The sequence below is a fragment of the Camelina sativa genome, chromosome 17 (assembly GCF_000633955.1).
Source record: "Camelina sativa cultivar DH55 chromosome 17, Cs, whole genome shotgun sequence".
NCBI classification, from domain to species: domain Eukaryota; kingdom Viridiplantae; phylum Streptophyta; class Magnoliopsida; order Brassicales; family Brassicaceae; genus Camelina; species Camelina sativa.
This window is the reverse complement of record NC_025701.1, coordinates 13,571,548-13,579,965: the sequence shown is the minus strand read 5'-3', so window position 1 is coordinate 13,579,965 and position 8,418 is coordinate 13,571,548.

The following is an 8,418-nucleotide window of genomic DNA, read 5'->3' as shown; positions in this document are numbered from 1 at the left end:
TCAGCTTCCCTTGAACGCTACTTTGTTACTTAGCTTTCACTGTACAATACTTGTTTAATTTTTGCCTTATGTTTAAATTTTTTGGCCACCGACACACTTTCACTCTGTTTTAAGCCTAATGTTTGAATTTATATATGAAACGTAAAACTGACCAAAAAATACTGATATATTTCCCATATAAATAGTAGAGAATAAGAACAATAATCCTTACACATTACACATTAGAGTTTTAAAGGAGGATCATACAAAAAATATCAAGATACCACCCATCATCAGTAGGATTCCACCCACAAAATATAAAGATCCCCCAACAGAAACAAAACATCATCCTACATCATCTTTCATCATCCTATTTAGTCATACATAATTTAAACAAGAGTTTAAGTCTTTCAAACAAGGGAGTTTATAGTTAGTCTTGGATTGGGGGAGGATCATAGAGCTCAAACTCTTCCACGTAGTTATCCTAATTTGGTCCACGACATTCAATCTTGTGAAATAAGTCACAAGCCATCTTCTCCCTTATCCATGTGATGTTTGCGTCGCACAAAGTAGTAGGAAATGTTATCCCAAGAGCATGACATTCTATGTACTTCAAAGTATACACACAACAGTCACATGGCTTCCTGTTCGAATGCATTCCCTTTGTAACCCGCTCATGAGTGAACTTCTCGTACGACCACAAATTCTTGAACTCTGGGGTGGCTAACTCCCGCAGCACGTAGGGAACCAACACGGCAATGGGCTCGACGGCAGATGCATGCTCTTCGTCGTTGGTGACACTTGGGATGTTATCCCAGACGACGATGTGTCTCATGGGAATCGATATGCACAAAGCTACCCAGTGCGTCGCATTCACGTTTAAAGGCGCGTATAAGTCGTCCACTTCCAGACCCCATTGCTTGTTAGTCTGTGCATACGGTGGATACTACCCTGAGTGGTAGCTGAAGGCACCGGCTGGCAACAATTTTCCAGATCCATTAGCATTTGGGGCAGAATTGACAAAGTCTTTGTACTTCGTCGTCCAGAGATGAGTGAACATAGCGTCTAGGAAAGCCACTCTACTCGTTTTAAACCTCTCAGGTTGCTGTGCGTGTCGATGTCTCAATAGATTCAAAACCGCATCCATGTGCTGGATAACCACATGGATTTAAAACGAAGTTATATAATATTGAAGACCAAAGTTTTCTAGTATACTTGAAGTAGAAGTTTTCAGTGTAGACTTACTGAATCTCATAGCCACACTGCTTTTGTCTGCAGTTTGTGCCACCAATGACAACATCGGGATTTCTCTGGGACCTTGTTCTTGTATGTCCTGCAGGTGATGAATGGGTTTGGATACATATAAGTTACTAGATTTCAAAAAAATAAAAGTTCGTAAACTTACGGGTCTTTCTTTAAGAATTCATCCAAAACCTTCTTCAAATCCTTGTCTGCTTTAACAAAAGGATTGTACGCTGACGTGGCTGAATTATCACCCATGATAATCTTGGTTGTGTTATCACCAACAAACGGAGAACGTTGACTTGACGCCAACCTCTTAACCCTTTCAATCTTGCCTTGTGCCGCAATCCTGGCCGCTTCTTTCCTTAGTTCTTGTTTCTTGGCTCTAGCAGTGTAGTCGGCAGCTGTTGGGATTTCCGTGCGAATAAACATAGGTCGGTCTGACACATTGTCAGATGAATCAGCGCTGACTATCTTTGCGACCTTCGTATTCGTACGAGTAACAGCTGGAGATGGTTTCGGGGTATGAGATTGACCTGGCTTGTTCTGCAAATTCCGATTTAAAAGTTACATGATCATTTATGAAAACAAATAATATTAAAGTTGCAGCATATGTTTAAAAGTCTCGAATAAAACAAACAAAGACAAAACGGATTCAGAAGTCTACTTCAATAAGGAAGTCTACTTCACATAAGGAAGTCTACTTCACATAAGGAAGTTTACTTCACATAAGGAAGACATCACTTGTTTTTATGTCTTCGAAGTTGAGTCCTTCTGGAAGTCTAATTTTTTCTTTGCCTTGTACCTGGTATTGTGATTGTGAGGGATCATAGTAGGAAATTGCAAGTATTCAGAACTAACCATATCCGACTTAGAGTCATTCTTCTCCTTTGATACGGCCTCTTTCGTACCAATGGCTGCCTCATCCTCCTTCTGTCCCTTTGATGCATCCTCTTTCGTACCAGTAGCTGCCTGAGAGTCCTTCTTTTCCTTTGTTAAAGGATCAGCCTGTTTTGTACCAGTTACGTCTCCCTTCATTTTGTCAAGATTCGAAGCCAGGCTCTCAATCTTCTCAGTCAACATGTCAAACCGCAAATCGCAACTGTTGAAACCTTCTCTCATCTGATCGAGCAGAGCTCCTCCCCACATGCCGAGCTCATCTTTAAAACAATTCAAAATGTTGACACCCATGTCAGTCGAACGACCTGGACAGTGCCTCTTCCCACTTGGTTCATCAAATTTACCGGCTCTCTTACTCGATCCCTTTTCTTCAATCTTAACCTTCGCATTGTTGGATTGATATATACCAACCCACAAACCTCTCCCCCACTTTCATGGACCAAAATCCCCATTGAATTCTCTCAAAATGTTATCAATTTTCTCATCTGATTCATCGTCTTGCCAAACAGGACTAATCATGCCACAATGGTTTTATAGTTTCTGAAGTTTGTCTGCAATTTATATAAAACAAAAACCAAAAGCAAGTTCAAATCTAACACAATAGGGTTACCGAACATCTAATATCGTAGATAAACTATAGACAAACCACGTGGATGCGTACCTGTTTTAGAATATGCTCTTTGACATGTTTTCTTCCGCGAGAACCGCGATAAGCAAGCAACAGTGGACTTGGATTACCTGGGAACGGTTCCCCAATTAATTTGGAAAAATCAGGCATAGCTTCGTACATCCATATCTGTAGAGGTTCAACAAATCCGTCTAAGGTGTAACTCTGCTTGTTTAAGTCCTTCTCCTTAATAGACTGAATCAGGTTCTTGAAAGCAACTCTTCCCCATGGATAATCAAGAAATGCATCTAAATCCATGACTAGCCTAGCCATATTTAGACGGGTGGGCGTTGATTGTTTCCTAGCTTCTATAAACCCAGCGTAGATGGCTAAATAACCCAACCTAACACGCTCTATTCTATCACAATCGTTTGAGTTTTTACATGCTGCGACCAGTTGCTCAATACTCGGACAGCTGTCTAAATTGACTCCAAGCTTCTCCCAAAACTCTTCCATCTCGTCTGTAACCTCAACCTCTGGCTGCTCCAACGACTCGACATCTTCACAGTTAAGTCCAGTGATGGCCTCAAACTCATTCAAAGAAAATCGTAAAGGGTTAGATCCAACAAGACTCCAAATCTCGTACTTTTTGTTGCAGACTATCTGTAAGGTGAGCATATGGTGAACCAGTCTGGAAACCCATTAAAATTGGAGACGGTTGAACTTTAACAAGACACTCAGTCGAGATTGATGAATCTCATCCCATTCATCCGGCTCGAGAGCTTTGTAGAGTTCATCAAACAGCTTCGTATCGTTGCTGTAATAGTTGATGCTTTTTTGAGGAAGAGGCTCATCACCTTTCGTGTAAAACCTCCGAGGAAATTCTGGTTTTCTCTCATCCATTCTGCAAGATAAGATTAAAAAAAATATTGAGAAAGCGGAAGACTAATCCAACAAGAGAAGGCTACTATCGAATTGCAGAAGAAGTCAAACATTCAGTTTGATCGAAGAGAACAATGGCGAAGATAAGCGGCGGAGTTCGTCGAAATCGGCGGAGATAAGCGGCAGAGAAAAGCGGAAACGAAGAGTTTCCTTATGAGGAAGAATTAGAGATAACTATCATTGTTATCTCCGTTTTTCATACAATTTAAAATAATTAAAATAATCCCGGTTTTATAAAACCAAATTAATTAGAAACAGAACCGGAAAACTATAAAGAAATTGCAAAAAAACCAATTAAAACTGGATCCCGCGTATTGGTAAATTAAAAAATATAAATATTGCCGCCAACTAACGTCAAATCAATTTATACCTTGTAATGAATATGTTGACGACTTCTCTCGCAGACTTCACCACGGGAAACTGAACCGTCTGCAAATCCATCAAATCAAATTAATTTTTGTACTATTATGCTGAAGACATATCAAGTAGACTTCTTTATGGGGAAACTAAAACGTACTTTAAACTGAAAATACATCAATTCAAATTAATTTTTGTACTATTATGCTGAAGACATATCAAGTAGACTTCTTTCTCGGGAACTAAAACGTACTTTAAAGTGCAAATCCATCAAATCAAATTAATTTTTGTACTATTATGCTGAAGACTTGTCAAGTAGACTTCTTTTTGGGAAACTAAAACGTACTTTAAACTGCAAAACTATCAAATCTAACTAACTTTTGTACTATTATGCTGAAGACATATCAAGTAGACTTCTTTCAGGGAAACTAAAACGTACTTTAAACTGCAAATCCATCAAATCAAATTAATTTTTGTACTATTATGCTGAAGACTTATCAAGTAGACTTCTTTCTGGAGAAACTAAAACGTAATTTAAACTGCTAAACTATCAAGTATAAAGTGATATGATATAGAATATTTTTAAGAATGAAACAAACGTGAATGATATGATGATTTGTAGTGATATAGAGAAAGTTTCAATTACCCAACCGTGATCAGTCTCCAATTAAGCGTGGATGATTTATATTGACCGATACAAGACTTTCAAGATGAACTACGTACTATTTTTTTAAAAGAGAGAAGAAATGATTTACTGATAACTTTTTTGGTTGCAGTTTTAAAATAATCAAAAGGCCCCGGGCTGGTTTATATATACGAGACGAAACGGTTACAATGAACAGTTACATAATTAATAACGCAAACCGTCGCGTCGTAAATCATTAACGAGTATCCTTCGTCGACTGATTTCTTAATAGAGAAGTCTACTAAATAGGTCAAAAAATGAAGTCAACGATATCGTCCAAATATTAAAGAAACTGAAGCAAGTTTAACAGATTACAGACATAAATACGCCATTCAAACAAACGGCCACGATAAAGAGAGGTTCACAGATTTTACTTGAAAGATCTACGAAGCAAAAGAGATTAATACAACAATTAAGATTATACCGGCGATTAAGACATTCTCGACCACCCCGCGTACACGACGAATTGACAGACATAATTCCTTCATCTAATCTTTCACCTTCTCTAGCTCCTGCTGAAACCATAGCATTTCATCATTTTCTTGGATGGCTGTAATAGAATCCCTTTGGTCAGCAAGTCCACCTCTCATTGCTTGAAGTTCTTGCATAATAGCCTCATCCCACCATTTCATAATATGGTCCTCTCCATCCTATACCGTATCATAGAAGTAAATATACCATAAGAATATTATCTATGCTCAAATAATAATTATACCAAACGAATAAACCATCATACAATCTAACAACCTCATGGTTATTGCATCCAAAGAAAATCCTTCCAGGATTGTCGGCTGTGGTGGAACATTTCATAACGGTTTCCCTTCCGCAGAAACATCTGTCAGGCCAGTAAAGTTTACTTCGAGTGGACCTTCACTCCATACTTGCAAAGAACTAGAAGATGGCTGAGTGTAGCTGTATAACCCCATATCTGTGTGCAAAATGAACAAAAAACTATGAGAACATATATATTTTCGAACAAAATTAGCTAAAGCGTTACAAAAGCAAATAGCCGACTTCCTATGATGAGAATACTTATCTGAGATGTCCTTCAGTTTTGAAGACGATAAATGATGAGGATATAATTTGAATTTTAGAGAGCAACAATATCGGAAGTTTAGAGAAAGAAATTGTGGAGAGAGAGAGAAAGCACATACAAACTAGGGTTCAACTATAGAAAGAAGTATTTATATGGTTACCGAATCCGGTTAGGTTAAAATAAGATAATTGGTACGCATTCGGTTAGGTTCAGCTATCGGTTTGGTTAAATTGTCGGTGAGCTTAAAATAATATAATATTACTAGTTGATGGCATAAGAAAGTCAACCACGAATAGTCTACAGAGAAGTCTACTTAAGCAAACCCTAAATCAAATAATTTTAACCTAATCAGCCTTACCTCCCTTAATTTGACTAGTTTATATGTAAATTTATTTTATTACAATGCAGGAAGTCTATGTGGTTATTATTTGGTCAAACGGTTAACCAAATTATTTTTTTATAATTTTTAAAATTAAAATTTTACCTATAATTAAGGAGTAGACTTACTTTTAAGTCTTCCCTTTGACGTCAATTTGAAATCAACCTTAAAGATATCTATTGCAGACTTCATCGGGTTAAATCTGTCATTTTGGCTTCTGTTTTTTGTTTGGTCGTAAGGGGATCAACTGTAATTTCAACACCCTTAGTGGTTATGTTTCTCAAAAAATGAATATGGGGTCTACGAGCTCATTTAAATGCAAATAAAGGTACTAAAAATGCAATTGTCCCTATGTATTTTGGCTTTGTGTTGTATATTTGATATCAATAAAACTTAGTGTTAAAAAGAAATGGGAACAAAAAAAATCTACATTTAAATTAATGTAATAAAGATATACAGTGAAACCTATATAAATTAATACTCTATAAATTAATAAACACTATAAATTAATAAAATTTGCTGGTCCCAAGTCGGGCCAGTGTAAAAAATAGCAAAATTCGATAAGATAATAGGATAATTTTTTTTTTTGAAATTCTCTTGTAAAATATGGTCCGAATAATTTCATAAATTAATAATCATGTAATTTTACACATATACATATATATGCTGATATAATAATGTATGCTTTATAATTTTGATTTTTTCCAATAGCTCATATATAAACAATTGTTATGTTGTATTTTCAAACTATAATGATATAAATATTCTATAACATGTGAAAAATAGCTAATTTTTTAAAAAAGTTTTTACATATCTAGATATGCATCATTTTCATTTTGATAGTTTCATAGGCTATTAAAATACGACAATGGATATTATTATCGATAAATTTGAATATATATATGTCATGTAAGTGATATTTTTTAGGGTGAGTTACTAGAATATTGCATAAAAGCTTCCTTATTACAAAAGTAACATACAATTGTTTGTAATTACTAGACTAACCCATTGTACCTATACTACCCCTGAAACTAGTGTTGGGAAAAAACGTAATTACGGCTAATGCCATTAGTAAAAAAAAAACATTGGAAACTGGGACTAAGTCTACCGATCCTTTGATGGTAGATTTATACAGGTGGACTGATTAATGGTGTACGTCAGATATTTTTGGTACACTTAGTTGTAGTCTTGGTACACTTATCGGTCAACGTACATGGTAGACTTAGTTGTAGTGTTGGTACACTTATCGGTCCACGTAGATGAAATCGAAAGATATATGATTTCGGTAGATTAAGTTGCCCTTTGATGATAGACTTATATTTTTAGTGGGTATAGCGATAAATTTAAAAGGGTGGGAAGATATTTATGGTAGACTAATGGCCTGTTGCGACCGATTTATGCGACAGCCTTTGCTCGTTACAGATATTTTTGGTATACTTTGTTTGTTTTTTGAAATAGTTTTCGTAGTGTTGTGGTAGGCTTCATGTCCGTGGTAGATTTAGTAAGTAAGATTGACAACTGTAAAGTCTTACCAGAATAACACGAATTTGTTTGAGCTGGCAAAGACAGTCTAGCGTTGCGATAGACTTATTGGAGGAAGATCTAAACAGGTTTGCTGTTCTTCCCTAAATCTTTCCTCTGGGTTCATCCATGGAAGAGCAAGATATCGTTTTGAAAATCTATATAACTCACTTTTTATAGGTTTTTAATTTAGAAATCAGATGTTGAGACGAAAATCTATAATAGTTGAGTAAAAACCCCACAAGTGAAACCAAAAAAATAGACATAAGTCGTGAAAAAATAAAGTAAGGCAGGGGAAATTAGGGTTTTCAGTCGTATGTTAGAGGTAGAAGACGAGGATATTCTGGTAATTTCGGATTCATTAAACCTAAAATCGAACGTGTACATACATATAAACGTATACGTACATATGAACGCATACGTACATAATGTTCTTGAGATTAGTGTACATACATAACGTTCTTTTGCTTAGTGTCCATAAAATCCGTTTTAATGAACGATATTATTGTAATTTTGTAGTTATCTTCAACATATCTTCTTCTGCGACCCTAGCTAATTGTTCACCGGAAATGGAACAAGTAAGAGATGTTACTAGAAAAAGTAAGAGATGATACTAGAACAACCTATGTAATTCGTAATTGTTTATTTATTTATTATATTTTCGAGAGGTAATGAATAATAATTAGACAAAATTACATTTTAACTATAGAGGGTAATATTTAGATAACATAAATATATAATGCTCAGTTCAACTAGGTACAACTAAATAT